Genomic DNA, 24,752 nt, shown 5'->3' on the forward strand with positions numbered 1-24,752 from the left:
AGAAAGGGCTGATAAGGTCTCATCCTAGGCAGGAGCCTAAGGAGTTTTTACCTTGGTGAAATAAATGCATGAGTCAGTTTCACCCCAGGTCTACAATCTAGCCCCAAGAAAGATTATTTTCAGAATTCTTAGGACCTTCTTCATTTCCTGAAAAATGATGTGGATCTGGATTAGAGGCTCTGTAGCATCCACTCCCAATCACAGAGGGAGCAGCACCTGATCTGAGGCTGGACCCTGCAGACCGCAGCAGGCACTTGAGTTCAGGCAGAGCAAGGACAGCCGTGCTGGTAATATCAAAACACTGTTTGGGCATTACATTTGATAAGGGACAAAAAGAACTCCGAGATCTGTGCCAAGTTCCTGTATTTTGGTGCCAAGAAAGGTCTGAATCTTTGCCATTAAGACTATCAAATAAGGTCTGGCACAGAAAAGGAAGTTATTCTTCATTTTGACAGATCCTAAGACAGTGATATTAACACACGTGACAAAAGAATGTGTTGGCCCCAAATGGAGTGGCCAGCACAGAAAATGAAGCTTAGAGAAACAAAATTTATCACTTGATCAGCACCATCCAAAACAGAAAGTGGATCTAGAGAACACAAGGAATGCAGTAAAATTATTTCATTAGGTTTTTCTCAGCACGTGGATGAAACAACTCCCCAAACCGCTCTGCTTCGTCGGTTCTGATTTCTTGTTCACCAAGGATCTCCTCTTTTAGTTTCCCATTTTCCTTGATACCAGAAAGTTTCAGACACCAAACGTACTTCTTCTTAAGACAAATAGGAAAAATCAATGCAATCAAATGACCTTACTTCCCCTAAACTTGCTCACAATTTCCCCCTCTCTCTCACAAATGCACGTGCACACACACACACACACACACACACACACACCCCTCGAAGCAGGTTAGAATACTGAGAAAGCCCATGACTTGCCTCAACAACTCCTCCATCCCCCTTATGACAAGGTAAGAGAACTAATAATTATTGAATGCCAACCACGCATCAGATATTGTACTAATTTTTTTATATACATAATTTCAGTTAATTCTCAAATGATTATGTGGCAAAGTACTATGATTTCAATTTTATAAATGAAGAAACTGTGACTCAGGAAAGACAAGTAAGTTGCCCAAGAGAGTCAGTTTCTAAATGGCAGAAGTGGGAATCAATTCCAGCTCTCTTTGGCTCCAATACTCAGCTCTTCCCATTATTCATTCCGCCTAAAATTCCATTCGCAGAGCTTCTTCTCTTTAGTTTCTGTTCCTGTTTTAATGTATAATTCATATGCCCCCTGGGAAGGTAGCTAAGCTCCAGCCTTTAGGCTCCCCTTTAGGGGAAGGAAGAGGCAAAAGGGAGGAGAGGACTAGGGAGCCGAAGAAAAGAAACCTCTGAGCTGGAAAAAGCAGGAGAGAGAGATTGGGGCCACTGAAGAGAGCGTTCTTTCTTAAGCAACAGGGATCATTTTATTTTGCTGTAAGTGCTTTCCTAGATGAAGTTTTTCCCTGCATGACGTGCAATATAGATCCTTTTCCTGATCTCACCACCATCCTTAAGAAAAATCTACATTACTAGCCAGGGGCGGGGACGGGTGAGGGAGAATTGGGGTGTTATAATGGATGCAGGGTGGAAGCGGCGACTGCTCAGCAGGCTGGACTGTGTTCAGTTTGCAGCCACTTCATTCTGATGAGCGCATGGATCTTTACGCATACAGGCGTTTGTGCACTGCTGGCATTTTCTCCCTAGCATGTGTGACGAAGCATAATAAAATTTCCACTGAATCTTCACATCTTTTCTTTTTCTATCATCTCTTTACTTCTCCAATGTCTTCTTGAAATTTGTCTTATTGTGATTAAAGATACCACAGCATGAAAGATGAGGTATTTAGAAGCAAGTTAAATTTTGGGGAACTGAAGTGTCTAATGGAGAAGTTTACGATGTTTCCACCAGTGATTCTGCTAAGGCACTGTGACAAGGCACAGCACGGTCAGCTACTCTACCCTATAAGTTAGTTCTAAAAGCAAAAGTGCTGGAAAATACTAAATACGTGTACTTAAATCACTTAAGAAATTGGCCCATCACTCAGACACGTCATAAAACAATGTTGCTAGTTTATAAAGAGAACTATTTTGCAAAGCCAGCCAGTTTCACCCCAGGCATCTGAGGAGAAACGTTCACTCCAATTGGCCTGAATTATTCATTTTGACCATATTTGCACACAGGATATTTAAAGAATGTCTTGGAAGGCATCACGTTTTACCAATACGATGCCATTTTTCCACGCCCTTTGGGATTCATGGGAAGGGAGAGACAAACTCACAAAGATGAATGCAATAACCAAGGAAACCCAAAACCCATCTTGTCATTAGAGGGTATTTCTCTATAAAAGAGGGGAAAGAACACAATGAAAATGATTACATTTTAAAAAAAATAATTTAATCTTTTGAAACAAAATAAATATGTTATACACGACCCCTTTCCTGTTACTATAGAATCCAAATTCTTTAAATGGACAGATGAATAAATAAGAAAGATGAAGTTGGGACTGATGCTGGCTGCAAGCAAAATTGTAAAATAGAGGAGGTTTGTCTTAATATCCTCTGTCCACCCCACTGAGCAGCCTCTGCTCTCCCCTGCCTCATGCCCTCATGTGCTCTCCAGTTTTCCTTACCTATGAACTCTCACTTTCCAAAAGGAGATGATAGACTCATTCATACCAAGGCTTATGATTGATGAAGTAATATCTCTCCCAGAGTCTGGCAGAGACAACTAGCTCCCTACCAATACTTATTCTGCCTGACTCCCTCAAATTAACAGAGCCCCAATTTTTAGCTGGACATGTGATTTCCCAGCTAAAAGTCTGTGGGCTTGTTTGTAGCTAGCGAAGTACTGTGTAGGACTTATAAGAACACTTCTTTAAAAGTGGAGGCACAACCTGCTCCTCTTCCCTTCCTTCATCCTGATGCTTAGAACGTGGATGTGATGGATGGAGCTCTAACAGCCATCTTGGACCAGATTACATTCATGTAACCCTTGACATGATAGAGCAGAGACCTGGATGGACTTGTGTCCCTCATAATGTTGGAGCAATTATATAAGCTCTGGAGCGCCTCCCTGGGGCTATATGTACGTAAGAGAAATAAATGTCTATTTGTATTTTAGCCACTTTTTTAAGAGTCCTTTACTGACATGAAAACTTAATACTAATTGAGATACAATTATATTTTAATAGTTGTCATTGACATAGTAGTCATTGAATTCTAATAACGATATATGAAATTTCAGGATCTTTTTATTGATGAAAGAATTTTTTTTTGAGGGAGTATATGTTTGGGGGCAAAACTGGGCTTATTAAATATACACATCTTCCTGAAAATCAGAAATAAAAAACCCTGAAACCATAAAGACTGAATCAGTAATTCTTAAGAATTTGATTAACAATCCTTCCTTTCCTAGAACTATTTTTTTTGAACAAATTTGAAAGATTATTTTGCTTCAGGAAAATAAAAATTGATTTTTCCCCATGAGCGTTTGAAAAAGCTAGGAGGCATCATTGTTATACCAGTTATTAACTTTTTGTCTCTATATTCCAAATGCCCTTTTCTTTATTTGGCTTTGTGATGCTGGCACTGGGACTCTGCACACCCCATTTCCGCTTTGCCAGCTGCCTCTCCGTTACACTCTGCCAAAGGTGGTACTGGACGGAGATTGCAAGGTTGGAGGAGGAAGAGAGGGCTTGCTCCTTTTTAAAGGCTTTCTGTCTGCTTGTGGTTCCTGTGAGCATCAGCCCAACAGCATTTCTTCATCCCAGCAGAAGGAGTTCTTTCCAGCAGCAGCTGTTGAAACCAGTTGACAATTTTTCCAACACTTGCAAACCAGACTCACTCCCCCCACCCCAGCAGACAACATCACCAGCAGGAGACCATCTGTGTCTCCTGTTTGGAGATCTGATTTTCAGCTCCATAGGGTGCTTCTTCTAAGTTTCTAAGTTTTAATAATTCAAACCTCTTCCCTTTCATCCCTCAGCCCTGGGAATGTAGCTGCCACCTCCTTTATATAGCAGTGCTCTCTTTTTACCCTGCTAGTTACCTAGGTAACAGCTTCTTTCCTGGTTAACCAGTCTTTATATTAAATTCTCTCAGTTTAAATAACTGGTACGGTTTCTGTCCAACTGACGTAACCATTCTCAGAATATAAGTAACAAAAATCTGTGATATTCAAGATTCAAATTTGTGCATTACCTTACTATTGCAATAAATATAAACTCAAGTGAAATCTGTCATAGCATCTTAGAAAATAATATGATGCTTATCTTAACATTCAACCCCCAACTCATTCAGACCACTGAAAACAGATTTTTGTAATTTTTACTTTATTACCTGCTTCAAGAGCTAGAAAATGTTGCTCTTCCATCTGTGACTAACAATTAAATCATAAGGGGAAACTTGCCATTTTAGGCATATTCATATTTTCCTTAATTTCATAGGACCTTCTTCCGCTGCTGTCTGCCCAGCCGTAAGGCCAACACTTCCACAGAGGGAGTCAAATTAAAGAGCCGCCATTCATAGATCAAAGATGACCAGGAAGAGCTGAAGGGAGCTGATACAGCTCACTCTAGCTGGTGCTCTGCACCCTCTTCTGGGTAGCACCTGGACCAGTGGTATTTGCAGTGCTCAGTAATTCTGATGAGTGGACAAAGGGCCAGTGAGAGCAATTAGGAACTAAAGGTGGTATGGTTTGGGAAAGACAGGAGCAGTATCTGAAAGGTGAAAACTGGAACCACTGTCAGAAAAGCCATTTAACCTGAGACATATGGCTTCAAGGGAATATGGCTGTCCAGATTGGCATATCCAGGCTGATTTTGAACAGCTAATGAAAACTTTCTCCTTCCTTGTCTCTCCTTCACTGAGAAGAATTTTAAATCAAGAAATAAATTCCTTCACTTTCATTCAATCTAATTATCAGGTGTAGACATAATAGTCTATGGTGTTATGAAAGCTACAAAAACAGAAAATGGAAGAAACGCAGTCCTTATGCTTCTAAGTAGAGCCTTCTGTAAGGACATTTTATGTTGTTAAGTCTTATAATGTCACCCTATGAAAGCTATTGTTAGATTGAGCCTGTAATTTTCACTCTATATTGAGTATCAAAATCACAGAGTACTTCAGAGTCATGAATGTCACACAGGTATGACCAGGTAATTATAATATTGGCATCGAGAGTGGTGGAGAACGGGTTATGGAAACCACCAGAACAATCACATTAGAACCTATAACATATAGAAACTCAAAGGATAGACAAAAATAAAGTGGAGGAGTCAGGTCATTGAATAATAAACAAGTCTACATACCATAGTTTCTGACATTTGGGATAGATCTATTGTAATCAAATAGCTCTATTGCAAACAGCTCTTTCTCAAGGCTTTTAAGAGTGGTTGGAAATGCCAACCTAGCCCAAAGATATGTTCTTTTTGGCCTTCATAGAGTTAAAAATGTTTGAATTAGCTGCCATTATTTTATCTATTTATTTATTTTTTTAAGTTTTTTAAGATTGGCCCTGAGCTAACATCTGTTGCCAGTCTTTTTTGTTTTTAGTTCTTCTCCCTAAAGCCCCACAGTATGTAGTTGTATATTCTAGCTGTAGGTACTTCTAGTTCTTCTATGTGGCATGCTGCCTCAGCACGGCTTGATGAGTGGTGCTAGGTCCACGCCCAGGATCCGAACTGGCAAAAACCTGAACCACTGAAGTGGAGCGCGAGCTTAACCACTAGGCCGTGGGGCAAGTCCCTGCTATTATTCTCAAATTGGGAGAAGTCACACAAAATCAGGATTTTGGGTTTCTTTTGACAAAGCGGAAGATCTGTGTGTAGAGCCCACATTTCAACGTGGTAACATCCAGCATCAACTAATACTAAGTAAGGGATATGCCTGTAGGTCAGACACCCAGTCTTCACTCTTCCAGAGTTTCTCATCAGCCCCTCGCTTCATCAATTCATAGCTCGTGGTTGATTCTCAAAGGCATTTGAGTTTGTGACCGTTTGTGATCCTTACTTTAAAATGTCCCCTTCCCCCCATTTTTCTCCTCAATTAAATATTTGAAAATCACTTCAAGGAGTGCTCATCGTCAGGAAACCGGGAATCCACTTGACGTTTTTTTCTATGGAAGATAATTACTAAAAGCATGACATATTTATTGGTAAAAACTCAGACCAGAAACTTCCCAATGAAAACAGAGTGAGGCTAAAATACTTGGTTCTGGGAGGGAGGGAAATATCCAAAGGTAAAAGAAAGAACCAGTGACCTGAGAAGGAATTTTCATGCATTATTAGAGGGTCATAGGCAATGATGCATCTAATTTCAGAGAGAAAGAAAAAAATCAAGCAGCCAGTGTTTAGACCAGCCACAGGAGAGATGATGGAAGGGAAAAAAAAAGGAAAAGAAAAACACTAACAGGGAAGAAATGTATTTTGGAGACCATCTGAACTTTTTGGAGGCATTCCCATAATTATTTAGTTATCCATTGATATAATAAGAGCTACTTTTCTGCTTAAGGCAACAGTCTTTGATTTAGCATTAAATGATCCCCCAGATGAAGTATGTTGCATATAAGTTATTAGTCTAAAGAAAGAATCTGTCAATAAAAAGAACCATAAATAAGTTACTAGCAAAATGCTGTTGGATTTCCATGATTTGGGCTGGAAATGCTTCAGAAGAGAATTACGCTTCCTTGTAGGAATTACAGAATTTGTGGCACTTTTTTCTTTCTGCCAAGCTGACCATTTTGTTAAGTACCACCTATAAATTAGTTTAAACTGAAAATGTGTAAGAATAGCACAATGATTCCTTCTCAACCTAGAATGAGATATCTCATAGCCATCAAGTGTCTAAAATTGATGAATTATGTTAAAAAAAAGGTGGGGGAAACTACAGATAGCCTTGTTTTAGAATTAAATTTTAAAAAATTACAAGTAGATGCATGTGTTTACTAGCCTCCAACATGTGATATGCTTGCACAGAGTTCCCACTGTCTTCACGCTCATGATTTAGTGTCTTGGAGTTCTAACTCAGTGCAATATCTCTGGCACAGACTTCCAAGCCACAGAGTGATAGTATCAGAAGTGTAGTCACTGGACTAGTGCATCCAGGTGGAAACAAAAACAATGAAGAATACAGCTGCCCCGAAGGGAGCTTCTTGGCCAGGATAGATTGGCATACAAGAGATGGGCCTCACTGTATCCTGGAGGAACCTTTTTGTAACCACATCACCCACTTACCCTACAACAACCTCAAAGTTGTGCCTTAGCATGCCATCCATCTCCAGGAGGTCGGTGCCTCCCGGAACCAGGCTAACACTTAAATTGATGGCCATTACCATTCATTACAGACATCAACACCCTTTGTTAAAAAGGCTCTCTCCATCCAAAGCTGTTTCTGAGGAAAGTTCCCAGGAAGAAAGTCAAAAACAGGGCTGAGCCCATGAGGCAGGCTGGGTTTCTGCTGTGTGTGTAATGAATGTGCCTCTATTTTCTGAGATGCTCAGCATGACTTGCCTGGTGGTGACTGCGGTGACTTGGGAGTTTATGTATGACCACAAGATGAAGGCTGTTTTGAACGTGGGCTTTTTGTTGCTAGTCTCCCACATCTCATCCTCCTGTGTAAATAAGTCAACAAGAAACTATTGTCATTCCATCTGACACCTCTAAATCTCAGGAACAAGGCATGCTTTCACAGGCCAGATGGTTTGAGCTCACTGATAGTTCAGAATCCTCCATACCACACCCGTTCGTTGCTCTAGAATCTTACATGAGGTATTCCTTGCTGGAGAAAACTGCTAAAAAGATTCTCCTGGTGTCTAGGAGGAACTTGTTCATTCTCCATGTCCCCAGAGCCAAAGCTAAATATGAAATGTGGTGACAACTCTTTATTTGCAGATGTCCTTAGCTTGTGGTTTAATTTTTTGGTGGTTTAAAATTTACCGAATGCCTCCTTCTAGCCCAAGCCCAATAACTACCAAATAGCAAGGAAGTTAGTGGGAGTATCAGCTTCTTTGTTCTGTTTTTTAGTAAACAAAAAGAAGATCCATGTGTATTTTAAGTTGTACATAGGATTGGAAAGACTGGGATATTTGATTAGAAGAACTCAATTTAAAATCAACTCTGTGACGGCTGATTTTTCCTCTTGTGTTTTCAGCGGGCTCTTTTCCCAACTTCTGTGCTTTCACTTTGTTTCATTGTTTCCGTTGTCTGTCTGCTTTAAGTCTAAAAGGACAGCCCAACACAACAAGGACAAGGCGCCAGTAGGAAGGGAGCGGAGAATGTGGCACCCCCTGGTCGGCTCCACTGCTAATTTGCTCTGGAGGGATAAGGCAACGCCCATCAGCTCACCACTAGAAAAGTGTGGCTTATATTTTAACTCCATTATAGTCTGGAGAAAGCATGATTAGAAGTGATGGACCCAGTTTAATCACACAAATCCTCAAAAGTGCAGAGCTTTTCCCTGATTTGGTGAACGAGATCGAACAACTGAAGAAGAAAGGGACCCAACTAGCCATTGCTGATTTTAAAGAAGGAGGAAGGGGGCTATGCCCCAAGGAATATGGGTGGCTCTGGAAGCTAGGAAGAGCAAGGAAACACAGAGCCTCCAACACTGGCCTCCAAAAAGGGGCACAGTCCTGCTGACACCTTGATTTTAGCCTCAGGAGATCATGCTGGGCTTCTGACTTAGAGAACAATAAGAGAATGAATTTGGGTTGCTTTAACCTGATAACTTTATGGTATTTTGCTACAGCAGTAATAGAAAACTAAAACACCCCAACAAAAAGAAATCAGCGCTGTGAATGCAGCTTTCTGCAAAAATGGTGCTCAGCTAGTTTCACCCACGTTTTTCCCTAGAATCTTATTAGTCAGCTCACAGGCACCCAGCTCTAATCTCCATTGGAAACACCACCAGGGGGAACTCCGTCCCAGGATTCTTGCTGAGATACCCCAGTCAGCCCTCTAGAATGAGAACAGTAGTACAGCTTACTCTATAGCAACAAAGTGTAAATATTGACATAACATGAGTCAGTGGGGTCCAGTGTCTCTCTCTGGCTCTGGTGAGATCCCTTAATCAGAGTGACTGAGGAAATAATCCTTTCAGAGTTTGCATTCTCCTCAGTGTGGTCTATACAGTTTTCCGATTTCTCTTCTTTCCTCTGTGACTGTATTCTTTGTTTTGGCATCTGCATATTTAAATCAATTAGAGCCTTATGGACTATTTTCTTCAGAAACTTGAGTTAAATGCAAACTGCTCCTGGCTAACTGACTACATTTCTGGTTAATGAGAGTGTCGTGTGCATAACAATTTTTCTTTCCCTTCTTTCAACTGTGTTCTCAGGACCACAAACAGTTTTTCTCTAACAATTGGAGGTAGATGTTTAAATCCTTCCTGGATGGAAAGGGTCACTTCCAGTTTGGATCCTGAGCTGAAAAGACATTTCCGTTTTGTAGTCATTTTCTATTTGGAATTATAGGGTATCAGAATATGCCATTTTGGCATAAGGATTATTTTGAGCTGAAGGCAATTGAGAAAAAGCAGATACAAGAAAAACTCTCTGCCCTCCCTCTATTTGCCTGAAAGCAGGACATAAATTTGTAACACTGTCTCCCTTTCTCAGACCAGGAAGGGCAGAACTCAACTAGTGACAACTGTAGGCACTTGTCAGCCCAGAGACAAACACCAAGAAGAACCTATATAACAACATTACTAAATAGCCTTTATCTTCTATTAGTTTCCCCCATATATTTACCTTAACATAGTTTGCTGCCCCTGAAAGCCTAAATCTCTTTTCCTTTGTCTTGTCACTTCTCCGCACATTTATTGTTCTTTGTGAAGGTGCTATATAAACCTCAAATTCTGACCACCCTTCGAGTTACTCATTATTGAGTCCTTCCATGTGTACGCACAAGGCACAGGTTAATAAACTCTGTTTTTCTCTTGTTAATCTGTGTTTTGTCAGATTATTTCACAGGCCCTCCCACTGAAACAAAGAGTGTAGAGAAATTTTTTCCTCCCCTACAGAGTCCCAGTATAAAAAGGATCCCCTGACATGTTGTGCCATGATGCTTTCTTTCTGTGAAAGCCCATTAAATGGCATTAGTAGTTTATGGTCATTACTGTTCAGCCATCACATATCCAAGGTTTTATGCACTACACACACAGGAGCAAAGCAAAAATGAAATGTAGAATATTCTGTACAAATAGCATAAAAACATTAGAGATGTTGCCTGGAGTGCTCAGAAGGGAGAGGTAGATTTTATTTTAACGTAGGTGTGAGACTGGGTATTTTGTCCTTAATTGACTCATATTTGGGACGTATCTACAGGTGGAAGAGGGCCACACAGGGAAAATTATTGCACTAACGTGAGGTAATCACCCCAAATATAGGACATCCATCTCTGTTTTCCTGCCCATGTGTTCCTTCACAAAGAAAGACTGAGTCAGTAATTCAGCCTCCGAGTGTGTTGCTTTAAGCCTTGGTGAATGGGTGGTCTGCCTTATCAATGTGTTTCCCAACCTCAGTTGTGGTCATGTGACCTGCTCCTGGGCCAGGTTTTCCTCAATCTGTATTGATGCAATTGACTGTTGGGATCTAATTATAGAAGTTCACATTTTCTTAGGTGCATTTCATCCTGTTTGGTTTTATCACTTCATGATCCTATAAAATGTATCTTGGTACCCAGATATTAAGAATTAATGTTAACTTTTTAGGTCTGATGATGACATTATGATTGTATTTGTGTGTGTGCATGTGTGTGAGGAAGATCAGCCCTGAGCCAACATCTGTTGCCGATCTTCCTCTTTTTGCTCAAGGAAGATTGTCACTGAGCTAACTCTGGCAATCTTCCTCTATTTTATGTGGGATGCCACCACAGTGTGGCTTGACGAGTGGTGCTAGGTCTGTGCCTGGGACCTGAACCTGCAAACCCTGGGCCACCAAAGCAGAGTACACAAACTTAACCACTACTCCTCCAGGCTGGCCCCTTGTGATTGTATTTTTAATTGCAATTTTTACTGAGATAGTTGTAGATTCATATGCAGTTCAAAGAAATAATACAGAAGTCCCTTGTACATTTGCCTAGTTTCTCCCAATAGTAACATTTTGCAAAACTGTAGTCTAATTTTGTCACTGACTAACTGCCCTGAGGAACTCAAGGAAGCATTCAACTGTTTAAGAGATGCAATCACCAACCACCTGGAATCAGACCAAGCCTCACCACAAGAGCTACATCTATGACCTTTGCCTTATTTTTCATGCTAAGATCTCCTCTCTGGGAGGAACTTAGGCCTTATTACCATAACCCGCAGTGTATGTGGAAGCACTTTTTCCAACTGATGCTGCTCCATGTGAATGCCCACCTCTCCCTTTCGAATATTCATTCCCCATCCAAAACAAAAGGCCCCTGCTTTCCTGTGTTCAGGAACAGTGCAACTTTGGAAACAATTCTGCCTGGCCTCCTGTTTGTTGCAAACAAGTCCTACTTCGTGTGACAACTACTTCTGCTTGAGAGCCTGATTTTAACTCGGCAGGAGGAAAACCCACTTTTGGTTTGCTAACAATATCTCAAGCAGAATATTGAAATTGATACAATCCACTTTTGCCTGTCCTGATGTGTGTGTGTACATATTAAGCTCTATTTTACACTTGTGTACATATCCACCACTACGGTCAAGATACTGAACAGTTCCAACACCAGAAGGATGCCTCTTGTTGCTGTTTTATACCCATCTCTCTCCCTCTCACTGCCCTCTCCGAGTTCCCGTATCTTACTGTTAGAAATCACTAATCTGTTCTCCACTTCTCAAACGTTTTTATTTTGAAAAGTTAAATAAATGGAATTATACAGTATGTAACCTTTTGGGATTGGCTTTTTTCTCTCAGCATAATTCCCTGGACATTCATCCAAGTTGTTTCATGTATCGATAATTAGCTGTTTCTAATTGTTGGGCTGTATTCTATGGTATGTATGCACCATAGTTTGTTTGACCTGCTCAAGGACATTAGGTTGATTATAGTTTGGCTATTACAAATAAAATTACTATGAACATTTGTGTGCAAAGTAACAATGTCATTTGAGCTGGTTTTTGAAAGATGAATAGCAGTTAGGGAGAGAAGAGGGAAAGACATTTCCAACTGACAGAGGGGCATATACGAAGATGTGGGAACCTAAAAGAGAATGATATGCTTGAAAAATTGTGGGACTTGGTTTGTGACAGGAAGGATAGGTGTATGCATGGTGAGTGTGTGGGGTAAAAGGGGGAGGGGTTTGAGTGTGTATATGATTATGACCAGATGGCTATGTATGTGAATGGATGAGTGTGGGTATGTAATTAAGTATAAGCAGATGGATGTGAGTGGATGAGTGTGTGTGTTTGAGTATAAGTGTATAGATGGATATTAGTTGGTGGGTGTGTGAGGATGGGTGTGAATAGATGGGTAGGATTATAAGTATGTATATGAGTGTGTGTACTTGAGTGGGAGTGTATGTATATGTCAGTGTGTAGATGGATATGAGTAGATGAGTGTGGGTATATACATAAGTATGAGTGGATAAATGTAGGTGTATGGATAAAAGTGAGTGGATGGGTGTGATGTCAGTGTATAGATGGATCCGAGTGTGTGGATGGGCGTGAATTACTAAACGTGGTATGTGTATGGACGTGAGTGGATGTGTGTGTATAGATGGGTGGGAATGATTGAGGTGTATGTAGACAGGTGTAAGTGAATGGGTGTTTAGTGTTTAGTGATGTGAGTGTGTGGGTATGGAGTATGTAAATGGATGTGTATATATGAGTTTGTAGATATATGTGAGCATGTGGATGGGTAGTAAGATGTGGGTGAAATGAGAGAGGGAAAAGAATGGTGAACAATTGATATAAGTAACTGGGAAGGTAAACTGGAAACAAATTATAAAAAGCATTGTAGCTAATCTCAGGGATTTTTGTTGCCCTACAGACAAAGAAGAACGTTTATAGATTTTCTTATAACACAAATAACATACGATTGAAAAAACATCTTGAGTAATCACATCTGGAGAACATCAACTTGTAACATTTAAGGGCTACACAAAGGAAGTTCTTTAGCTTCCTAAAAGGACCCATTGCAGTTTCCTCTAAAAGCAAACTTAGTAGGAAATGAGAGCACCCCGATTTACAAAAGGTAATTTGCACCTAACTTCTTGAGACTATGTGTGCTACACAAAGCCTGTCTTGTATTTGTTCTTTCTGGGTCTGAAATGTTTAATGTTAGTTCAAACAGTTGCCTCCATGTCCCATCTTATGTTACTAGTAGGTGACATATGTCTAAATATTTTTGTTAAAAATCTTGACAAATACTTCTGGACCAGAAGGTAAACTTCTGGGGTCGAATTTTGCTGCATTTAGACAGAGCTTAAAGAATGAAAGAATTTATTTCCAACGGCATCTTCCCTTTGCATGCTAAACCAATTCTGATTCCCTTTTCTGTGTAGCATGGGATCAGGTCATTCAGATCTTAATTTTTGTCTTTTGGTGAGGAAGATTGTTGCTTAGCTAACATCTGTGCCGATCTTCCTCTATTTTGTATGTAGGACACTGCCACAGCATGGCTTGATGGGTGGTATGTAGGTCCATGCCCAGGATCTGAACCTGCAAACCCAGGCCACCAAAATGGAGCACGGGAACTTAACCACTACACCATTGGGCTTGCCCCCCAATCTTAATTTTGATACTATCACATCTTGGAAAAAAGTCCAGGTTCAAGCAAACTGTGAAATACACTGGTAAGGTCCAATTTGCTAAGTAAAAGCAGAAAGAGTAGCTTTTGGCAAAGAATCAAGTAATATTTTGTTAGTCTCCACTTCAGAGTACTTTTTGCACACCCCTCCTGTAAACTTAGGCCTAGTTCAAACACTAGCTCCAAAATGCCTTTTCAATTTGGAATCTTGGGATACATAACTTCTCTGTGCCTCAGTTTCATCTTATGTTTAGTGGGACAATAATACTTACCACACAGGGTTGTTGTGAGGATTAAAAGTAAGATAAAATGCTTAGCATAATGCACAGTAGGTGGTAAGTATGATATTATAATTGTTATTATATGATTTTAATATCTGTCTTCTTCTTCATACTTTTATAAAGAATCCAGCAGGCTGAAAAATATAATTAGGAGATTAACTATAGATTTTTAGAATTATTCTTCCTTTTGCTAAAATATTCTGAGGAATTCCAAAGTTTTCATTCTTTAGTTAACCCAAATCACATTTTATTAAAAGACATTCCAACCTGCAGTCTTGAAAAGGAAAGAAATACTGAAAAGTTATGAGAAATATGAGTACACTTTCTAAAATTATCGAATCTAATCAGTATGAAATACGTTACTCAATTTTCCATCCCCAATCTGAGCTGATTGGAATGAAGCCGGGCACTGGACGAAAGGCTCACCAGTAGCCTCTGACGTGGCCTGACATGAAAAGATGAAGTGGTCCCATCACATTCCTATCTTGAGAAAGATAACAGTAATGGTTGCAAAAGCAGGGAGGGTACTGAGAAGAGTTATGAAGTGGAACAGCAGAGTGAAACATCATGGCAAAGAAATTACACATAAGAAGACAGAAAAGAGGGAGAGGGAGTGACTGTAGTGAAATAGGATAGGGTGTGGGAACAGGCTAGCGCTGGGACACTCAGGTGAAAGTCCATGCGGGGCTGCCATGACTACTCGGGTACAGAAGATGTGATGTTCTGTGGTCTTTATATCTTACTCTATGTCTAGAGAATATCTGTGCTCCTAGAATGTTGTGATAGTGCTATTAGAGAATAGAAGAAGCCTTTGTCACAATGTCCCAAGTAAGAAATGAGAAATTATTTTTGGATGTTATCACTGTCAATTATGTCAGGTGTGAAAGAGGAAGAAGGTGACCTCACGGGTGGAAAAGCAGTGACCAGGTTGGGTTGGCAGGGCTTGACTGCTGACAGGACTCTTTCCCCACTTCTCCTGGAAAACGAAGTGGGGTGGGCGGGGGTGGTCCTCTAGTTTTGGTTCTGCTCATTTGAAACAATTCAAGGAAAAGATCTGATAAGCATAGGGATGAAAAGCCACTGGAATCATACCGGATTATTAACACTCTACTCAGCAGAAATAAAAAGAACTTGGTTGAGAAGCTCCTTCGATTTTCCTCTAGAATTCTGAAACTTTTATGAAAAATTACCTATTATTTTTTTTTGATGTCTAGACCAGAGAACAGAGTCCCCTCCACTCTTTGGCTAGGAATTGCCCTGAAGCAGGTAGACCTTGTGCTTCCTGAGGCCCAGTTGTTAGATTCCCCGATGTTTCCACACATATGTACCCTTCTAATGAATGCCCCACTGTCTGAGGATGCTTGAGTCTAGTAAGAAGGCCTGCCTGGACCTGGATTTATTTGACAGTTCACTCTGCCTGGAATGCTGCCTCTGGCGCTGGAGCCCAGAAGAGAGATTTTGTGACAGTTTTTGAGTTCCCGTCACCACCACCATATTATTCATTAGAGATATTTCCAAATAACCTGACTCTTCCACCCATGAGTTAACAAGCTAATGATTACAATATGTTTACTTCAATTACGCATCTGTTAGCATCGTGCCTCGCTACAAAAAAGAAAACCCTACTCCTGCCACTTAAAGAAATAGAGGCATATTTCTTTTATGTCAAAGTAGGAAGTCTAGAGATATTCAGAGGCTCAACGATACCAGTGCTTCAGTGCTGGTCTTGGCCTTTCCCTCATGGATGCAATTACTTCACTACTACTACGGCACTCTTTAAATTATGTCATTTTACTGTCTTCATACCCAGCAGACGGACCAATCCTTGGTTCTAGTAGAGCTCTTGTCCTGTGTGGGTTTTCTGTGATGGTTTGTGGTTAGCCCAGCTCCTAGGGAAAATTTTCAGACAATTCCGTCAGCTTAGGTCCACGGGACACCAACGATAGGCATCATGAGTATCCTCTTCTTTTCACTCTCCTCCTCTACCTTTCCTGTCCTTTCAGGAGCGGAAGTCCCATCTACCAAGGCTGCTCCACTAAAGGACAAACATGGAAGATTTGTCATGTGGCTCCTAAGCTGCCTAAAAAGGTTTTTCCTTCTTCTCTGTCTGGGGGACTATGTTTTCACCCTGCCTCCCGGGGTGGGAAAGCGCAGATGACATGCAGTTTGTCAAGTCCCCATTTGCTTTCAGTGAACTTTGGCAATTTTTCAGGGCTGCACTTTTATTTGCTGTTCACTGTTCTTTCCTCCCAGTTGTCTTCTCAAACTTCCACTTAAGTGTTGTAAGCTGGTTTTCATTTATTTGCTCATACCATTGTGTTCCTAGTTTTCTAGTTTTTCAGATGTCAGGATCTTACGATGCCACAATTATATGGAAAAAGTATATAGAATAGGCTGAGCTCTCTCAAGACATTATGGAGCCAATCTTTGGAAATTCATAGATTCAAGAGCTGTCCTGTAAATGTCATGAGGAAGAATGACACAATTTTAGGCTACAAATCTTGAATCTTTTTTCGGTTAGTTGTAAAACTCCAGCTACAAAATGAACACTGAAATAGATTCAGTTACATTAAAGATTACTAAACTGTTGGTGAATCACAATAGATTAGGCAAGCAATTGATAATTCCATTTAAGTCACTTTAGCTGGAACAGTATTCCTGTGCTACTTATCAATAAGCTTCTCCTGGGAGTCTCTGTTGAAAACTTTATTTGGAAACTTCTTGTCACCCACAAATACCCCAATAGTTAATTAAACTCCACTTGACATGGTATTTGACATAGGAAATAGGCTAACTGAAGAGGAAAATGTGGTTTTAATTTCTGTTGATTGAAATGGCATGTGTTTCATATATAAGATGGCTCACTTGGAACTGAATAGATAAAGCAATCCAAGATTTGTCTTATTTTAATGTTGCACAACCATTTGGTATTTTTTGAGAGGAAGTGCCAGGGAACTTATTCAAAAATAATGTAAATACTAATTTCTTATTACACATTTCTTATTTTAAAATGAGCCATAATGTAAACAGCTTTTCAAAAATCAAATATATATATTTCCATCCTTTCAATAAATTTGTATGCTTGTTTAGAAAGAGGCTGGAATTTTATTAGTTATATTTATATCACTTCGCTGAGCACTCTGCTTCCAATTGCTCACACACAAGAACACATACACACCACACACACACACACACTTCTCTACACATCCCTCTCTATGTTCCTTATAGGACAAGAGATGTATTGATAATCATTGTCATAATCTTCATTTTGCAATGAATCCATGCTAGGATGCCCATCCATCTAATGCTTATTTGGGAATGCTATGCTGGATTGTAACCAGGTCAGATGGTACTAATAAGGACAACTGTTGGCTGAAAATGGAATTCTTATTCTTTCTCCAATTGCTTATTTCTTCTGTCTCCAATCCTCACTACTTCTCATTTTGTTCTTTGTTCACTTCACAGTAATTTTAAAAAATAACCTTTGACTATATCTTGTGACTTGAGAGAAGTCACACTGGTGGTGAGGCCAGGCTGAGAAGATCATGAGGATGTTTTCCTCTGCTCCGGCTCTCCCACTAGGTTCTTGATCTTACTGTGGGCTTGCATGGGAGATGTGGGATTGGGGAGAAGAGAGCAAGAGGAAAAGTAAAATGCACTAATAGACACTCTAAACAAATACTTAGCATCTTTTCATTCCCTGTATGATTGCCTATTAATGATTTGGCAGAAAAGTAAACATCTTATCCTACTCTAGTCATCTTCTGACGCTCTCTTTTTTCGCGTTTTCTCATCTCCTGCTCTTCCTACTTTTTGCATCTTAATACATCTCTTCTTCCATGCTCTTGCACTTCTTTCTACCCCCTTGATGTTGGATAATCTCTTGGAATGTTTTATTAATTCACATATAAACATTTGCACTTCTTTTGTTCACATGGCCAATTATTGCTTTTGGGTGTTCTGCCTTCCTCTTAAGTTGACTGCCAGGTGGGTGAATGGGCCTGTCTCGCCATCCTTATGCTGTTCAGCCTTAGCCACTCTTGCCCCCTCTAATCCATCTTTTTCAGAGCAGTCATATTCAACTTCTTCAGTTACAAAACATATCCTAAACCTCCCTGGACTAAATGTTCCATGGTTGTCCCATTACTCTCAAAATAACATCCAAACTCTTGACCATGAGGATCCTCTGTACTCTGGTGCCTCCTTAAATCTCTGCCTTGGTTTCCCTTTACTCTGCCCTGTCTGCACTGTGCTTCATCTGTGTTCACCTTTTAGTTCCTCAGACAAGCCAAACTCATTCTTTCTCTGGGGTAGGTTAGGGGAGGGACTGGAAAGTGGCTTTGTACATGCTCTTGTCACTGCCTAGAATCTTCCCCCAGTTTTTTGCATAGCTTTCTCATTTTGTCCTTAAGGTCTCTACTTAAGTATTATCGACTCAGAGACCGTTCTTGACTACTTTTTCTCAAGCAATTTCTCTTTCTCTCTCAAACACATACACATACACGTGCATGCACACACATACATGTAGACACACACCCACACACAGAGACATGCATGCACACCTGCATCCATGTGAACACATGCATATACATGCACACAGAGACACACATACACATGCATGCACACACACATACACATGTACACATGTACCACTGCCACTACCACCCTCAGAGTTAACGACATCATTCTTTATTTTCTTCCCAGCACTTACTAAATATGTTTTTGTCTTGTTTGTATACATGTGTAGTATCTCTCCTTTGCTTGGACTCCAAGACATTAGGGACTTGTTTTCTCTCCACATGGTTATATCCTCAGCACCTAGCCCAGTACCAGGCACATCACAGGTTCTAGCAAAGTACCTGTTGAATGTACATGTTGAATGAGCTGAGTGAGATTAGCTTGATTTTATCTTAAATTTTGAAATAGAAATCAAGCTTGTTATTTAAATACAGCAATAAAAACATAAAAGGACTTTTGAAAAGGAAGGGTTAACAGCCAGTTTTGTGGTATTTTCTCAAGTCTCAGGGATACCTGAGCATCTAACCCTTGTTCAATTCTCCTTACAATACTAACTCCAGGACTTAGTATTCTAGCTTTAGAAGTATGACTCTACTGAATCCAAGAGAAGTGAGAATCTAGCCAAGAACTATCTATGGGACCAAGCCCTGTACCTTGTGGTAAAGATTGTTTCTCAAGTCATGAACAACCAGCATTGATGGCATGGAGCTGCCCCTGAGAATGGAGCTAGATGGGCACACCAGAGGTGGCTGCATGACTAGCTAGACACATGCGCTGGGTGCTATATGAGTAGGTAGAAAGCTGAAGGAGAATCTGAGTGTTGGCCTTTCCTGAGCTGGCCTTGTTCATGTATTGTTTCTCTTGACCACATGCATTCTGACTTCAGATGACGGTCAAAGTTTAATTCTCCTTGGAAGTCATATCTCTTCTGAAGGGAGCCCCAGAGTACCAGGTATCCAGAGGAAGAACAATTTTGAGGCTACAAGTCTTTAAATGTCGAAATATGATTTTAGAAGATATTTCATCAGAATTCCTTGAAGATTAGAATGAGGGTCCACAAACTACAGCTCACTGGCCAAATCTGACCAGCTATCCACATCTTTTTGTAAATAAGGTTTTATTGGAATAGAGTCATGTTTATTCATTGATGCAGTTGTCTCGGACAGCTTTTGCCCTATAACTGGAGAGCATATGGCCTACAAGGCCTAAATTATTTACTATTTGAGCATTTATAGGAAAAGTTTCGTGACCTCTGAAGTAGAACATACAAATGAGACTCCCTTTTATTCTAACAGTAAAACTTCCAGTTATTAATGTGAATTTACAAATAGCATTCAATGCAGGCCTGGGCCTTGTGGCATAGTGGTTTAGTTCAGTGTGCTCCCATTCAGCAGCCCAGGTTCACAGGTTCAGATCCTGAGTGTGGACCTACACCACTCATCAGTCATGCTGTGGTGGTGACCCACATATAAAGTGGAGGAAGATTGGCACAGATGTTAGCTTAGGGGTAATCTTCCTCAAGCAAAAAAAGAAGAGGAATATTGGCAACAGATGTTAGCTCAGGGCTAATCTTCCTCAGGAAAAAAAAAAATAGCACTCAACGCAACCAGAATTCTACCAAGTTTTGCTTGCATACAACTCTATTAGACTCCTCTTAGAGTCTCCTCTCAAAAAAATGTTTGCCTGCTTTGCCCCCTGGACATTCTATTTACAACTAGTCATCACTTTTAACCTGTTAACAACTTGCCTCCATTACATTCTCCCTCTCTGCTGCCCTCCACATGGTGTATGCCTACTGCTGTACTTGCATGCTGTGATATTTTGAAAATGTTTCTATGTTTTTAAGACTCTACAGGAATCACCATGACTCCCTCAGGAAGAATGTTCTGGAATTGTTCAGATTCTTTACCATTTATAATTTTTTTAGAATTACATGTATTCTTCAAATGTTTCACTCACCACAGAATTGGGAAAACTATTTAAAATAATATTATATATTTGTTGACATTATATAGATGCAGAGAAGCAACAGCCATATTAAGGTCCAGTTTTCAAACAAATTTCTCTTAGAAATAATATATAAGATTCAAATTGTAAAATAAGCTAGAAAATGCAACTGACAGAAATGATAGTTTACATTCTCAGGCTCAAAAGAAATGGATATTTTATGACAGTGATAGCAAACTTGGAAAGCCTGAGCAAATGTTTTTCCACAGTAAACGTTTGAGTATTGACAATTTTCTATCAATTCATAGGTATGCCTGAAGATATTGAATCTGATGCTTGTTTTACCAAGTATAGATTTTTTTCTCTGTAATTGTGAGAAATACATTGTTAAATATCCAATAGAGTAGAGATAGTAAATAATTTCCTTGCAGAAAGTGAAACAAGAAATAGTCTCCTTTCCTCTTTCCTTGTCTAGCAGTGTCTGGAACACAGTACTCAATAAATGATTGAATGAGTGAATGAAAATCAAGTTTAAGTCACATTCTGTATAAATGGGTTTGAAAAATACATCTCTTTTGCTGGCATTATCATTCTTGAATAAATTTATAACTGCATGGTTTTGGCTCTTCCTTATTATAGAATCACTTAAAATCAGATTACTGCCTAAGGAAAAGTTTGGACAACATTCAAGAAAGAATGCCCAACCTGATGCACGTGCATGGTTCCACTGGCAAGCAGACATGGAAGGATTCAACTTGTATATTTGGGGTTTTTTTGTTTGTTTATGTTTTGGTGAGCAAAATTGGCTCTGAGCTAACATCTGCTGCCAATCTTCCTCTTTTTGCTTGAGGAAGATTGCCCCTGAGTGAACATCTGTGGCCATCTCCCTCTGTTTATATGTGGGACGGCACCACAGCATGACTAGGTGAGCAGTGTGTAGGTCTGTGCCTGGGATGCAAACCCATGAACCTTGGGCCGCCAAAGCAGAGTGTGCAAACTTAACCACTACTCCACCTGGCTGGCCCCAACTTGTATATTTGTTTTTATACTTTCATACTTGCTTTACTATTTGCAAATCAAGATGAGCTGGCTTATTAGAAACTAATGATACCAATAAATATAGATAAATAAATTCACCTAACAGAGTCCAGAAATATATGGTTGATTCACATATGTGGTCAATTCATTTTTGACAAAGAGGCTAAGACAATTCAACAGAGAGAGGAAAATCTTTTAAACAAATGACGGTAGAACAACTGAAAAATTACTATCAATGCTCCACTTTCACCACACACAAAAATTCATTCAAGGTGGATCATAGAACTAAATATAAAACATATATGAAAATATATAAATATAAACACTATAAATCTCCTAGAAGAAAGCACAGAATATCTTTTTGATCCTGTTATTTGCAAAGATTTCTTGGACAAAACGCCAAAAGCACTAAATTTAAAAGAGAAAGAATTAAAAATTTTCCTTCATAAAGATTAGAAAATTCTACTCCTTAAAAAACACCATTAAGAAAATTAAAAGGCAAGCTGTAGATTGAGAAGAAATGTTTGCAAGACATATATTTGAAAAAGATTTATATCATATGTATAAATATATATATTATGTCCTATGTCAAGTAACTCAATCTTAAAAATGCACAAAGCTTAGAATAGACTATTCACAACAGAAAATGTATAAATAGTCATTAAGCTCATGAAATAAAATTCAACATTATTAGTTGTTAGTCATTAGAAAAATGCAAATTAAAACCACAGAGATACCACTAAACACACACTAGAATGGCTAAAATTAAAAAGATTGCTAATACCAAGTGTTAGTGAGGATGTGGAAAAACCAGAACGCCCATGAATGCCTGGTGGAGGTGTGAAATATTCTCATCATTCTGGAGAACTGTTTGGCAGTTCCTCACAGAGTTAAACGTACACCTACCTGATGACACGGGCATTCTATCCCTAAATAATTACCCGGGAGAAGTGAAAATGTACGTCCACAAAAAGATGTACACAAATGTTTGTAGCAGCTTTTACTCTTAGTGAAAAACTGGAAACAACGTAATATATATGATCAAATAAATGAATAAACAAATTACGGCATATTCATACAATAGAATATTACTTCGCAATAAAAATGAACACTCCACTGATACACACAATGACAAGGATCCCTCTCAAAAATATTATGCTGAATAACAGAAATCAGATACAAAAGAGTGTGTACTGAATTATTCCACATATGAAACCCCAGAACAGGCAAAGCCAATCTGTAGCTGAGAGAAAATAGTGATTTTCTGTTTTAGCGATTGCTTGGTGGGTAGATGGATGGGTGGAGAACGGACTACAGAAGTTAATGGACGTGTTCTTATATTAATTAATATTAGTTACGTGGATGTAATCATTTGTCAAAACTCATCAAACTGTGTACTTAAAATGAGTGCATTTTATTGTATGTAAATTATACATCAGTAAAGATCATATAAAAAAGAAAAAATCTAAAATGGGCAAAAAATGTGAGCAGATGCTCAATGAAAGTGAGATATAAATCTCCAACAATCTCATGTGAAAATGTTCAACTTCATTAGTTATCAGGGAAATGCTAATTGTAACCACAGTGACATATCATTTCATACCTATTATGAAGTTAAACAAACATCTACCTATCTTTCATCAGTTTCAATTCTAGGTCTGAACTCAAGATAAATGAAAACATATGTCCACCAAAAGGCTTGTGTAAGAATGTTTATAGCAACTTTAGTTATATGAGACCCAATCTGGAAACAAACCAAATACCAATCAATAGAAGAATAGATAAACAAATGTGGAATAATACTGTAATGCAATAATACTCACCTACGCAAAGAATTGAACTAGTAATATACACAGCAACATGGAAGAATCTCAAAAACATTCTCCTGAGCCAAAAAAGTCAGATACAAGAATATATACTGTATGATTCTATTCATATAAAGTCCATGAACAGTCAAATTATTCATGGAATATAAATCAGAATTGTGGTTGCCTGTGGAGGGAAGATTGACTGGAAGGGATGTGAGCAAACTTCCCAGGTGATAGAAATATCCTGTCTTGATTAAGGTGATGGGTTACGTGGTTACACATATTTATCAAATTCATTGATTTTAGGAACTTCAATTTAAGAACTTAAGAGTAATTATTTTTCTTTGAATTCCTTTTCTATAGCAAGGAAATATTTACTACACACTGGTGAGAAGGAAGCAGAAGAGATCAAGATTATCTGAAATAAGTAGCCATTATTAGTTGAAAGGTAAGATTTGAGACTGATTAGCTACCAGCCAACAGAGAAAGAGCCCACCTGAGAGCCTCACCTTGTGACATTTGTTCTTTGCCTTGGTACTTTGGCTTTTATCACAGCCTCTTGAGCCCCTCAGGGAGGGGGCTGATGGAAACAGGAGCAGAATAGCTGGGAGCGCCACAATTCACATTCACTCTTGCAGGAGTTCTTATAGTAACAGGAGCCCTGGCCTTTGTCGCCTGGATGTATCCTGGCAACCTGTCAACAAAAGGGACAGGACAGAGTTCTCTAGTAACGGATTGGAAAAATCCAAAACAAGGAGTGAAGGAACTTAGAAACTGACAGCAGATTGGGTACGGACCTTAGCTTCCTTTGAAGTTGACTCCAGGAACTTTACCGATGGATGAATCAAACAAGGAGAGGCAGATGAATTTAAATCACAAGGCTCTTCTTGGTGTGGGAAGAAAAAGAAACAAAACTTACTGACTGTCTTATTGACATTTTCTAGGGTCTTTAAAAAGCATCAGCTATATAGGAGAGCTTAGCCTCTTCTAAAAGAGGGAGATGGATATTCCCCATGGCTCTCAAAGATCTGTGCTTTGGTCTAAAACATAGGGAAATACAAGATGTAGAAGATATGGTTAGCTTATTTTCTAATCTATCTTAAGATAGAGCAAACATTTTTAAAAACTAAGGTCAACATTTAAAAATGTACCTGAAATAATTATGATTTTTAGGCCCCATGTTTAAAGATACTCTGAGACACTAAGCTAATTATGGTACAATCCTACAATGAAATACTCCTGCAGCATTAAAGCTCAGGAAGGTAAAACGTTTCATTAACACAGGAACAAGTCCACAATATATTTCTAAAAAGAGATGCTACAAACAGAGTAAACAATATGATCTTATTACACTCTGTGTATGTGTGTGTGTGTGCATATGCATGCGTTTAAAGAACATACATGAAAAT

The 24,752-nt window shown here is 39.3% G+C and overlaps 1 protein-coding gene across 16 annotated transcripts in view; it reads right to left on the bottom strand.

Moving 5' to 3' along the window:
- The window catches only part of ZNF475 (zinc finger protein 475), a 54,857-nt gene extending 30,590 nt beyond the window's left edge, over positions 1-24,267 (bottom strand). For 2 of the 16 annotated variants that reach the window (XM_070569461.1, XM_070569469.1), the window contains exons 1-4: positions 23,853-23,979; positions 18,744-18,891; positions 15,839-15,921; positions 14,024-14,166 (exon numbers count right to left, since the gene is read on the bottom strand). The gene's annotated coding sequence lies outside the window, so the exon portion shown is untranslated. Of the gene's footprint in view, positions 1-14,023; positions 14,167-15,838; positions 15,922-18,743; positions 18,892-23,852; positions 24,038-24,140 lie in introns of those variants that run through there. The other 14 variants (XM_070569459.1, XM_070569456.1, XM_008530569.2 and 11 more) reach the window with 12 other exon arrangements.
- Positions 24,268-24,752: the final 485 nt, after the last annotated feature.

Source organism: Equus przewalskii, chromosome 13 (assembly GCF_037783145.1).
Source record: "Equus przewalskii isolate Varuska chromosome 13, EquPr2, whole genome shotgun sequence".
Classification (NCBI taxonomy): Eukaryota; Metazoa; Chordata; class Mammalia; order Perissodactyla; family Equidae; genus Equus; species Equus przewalskii.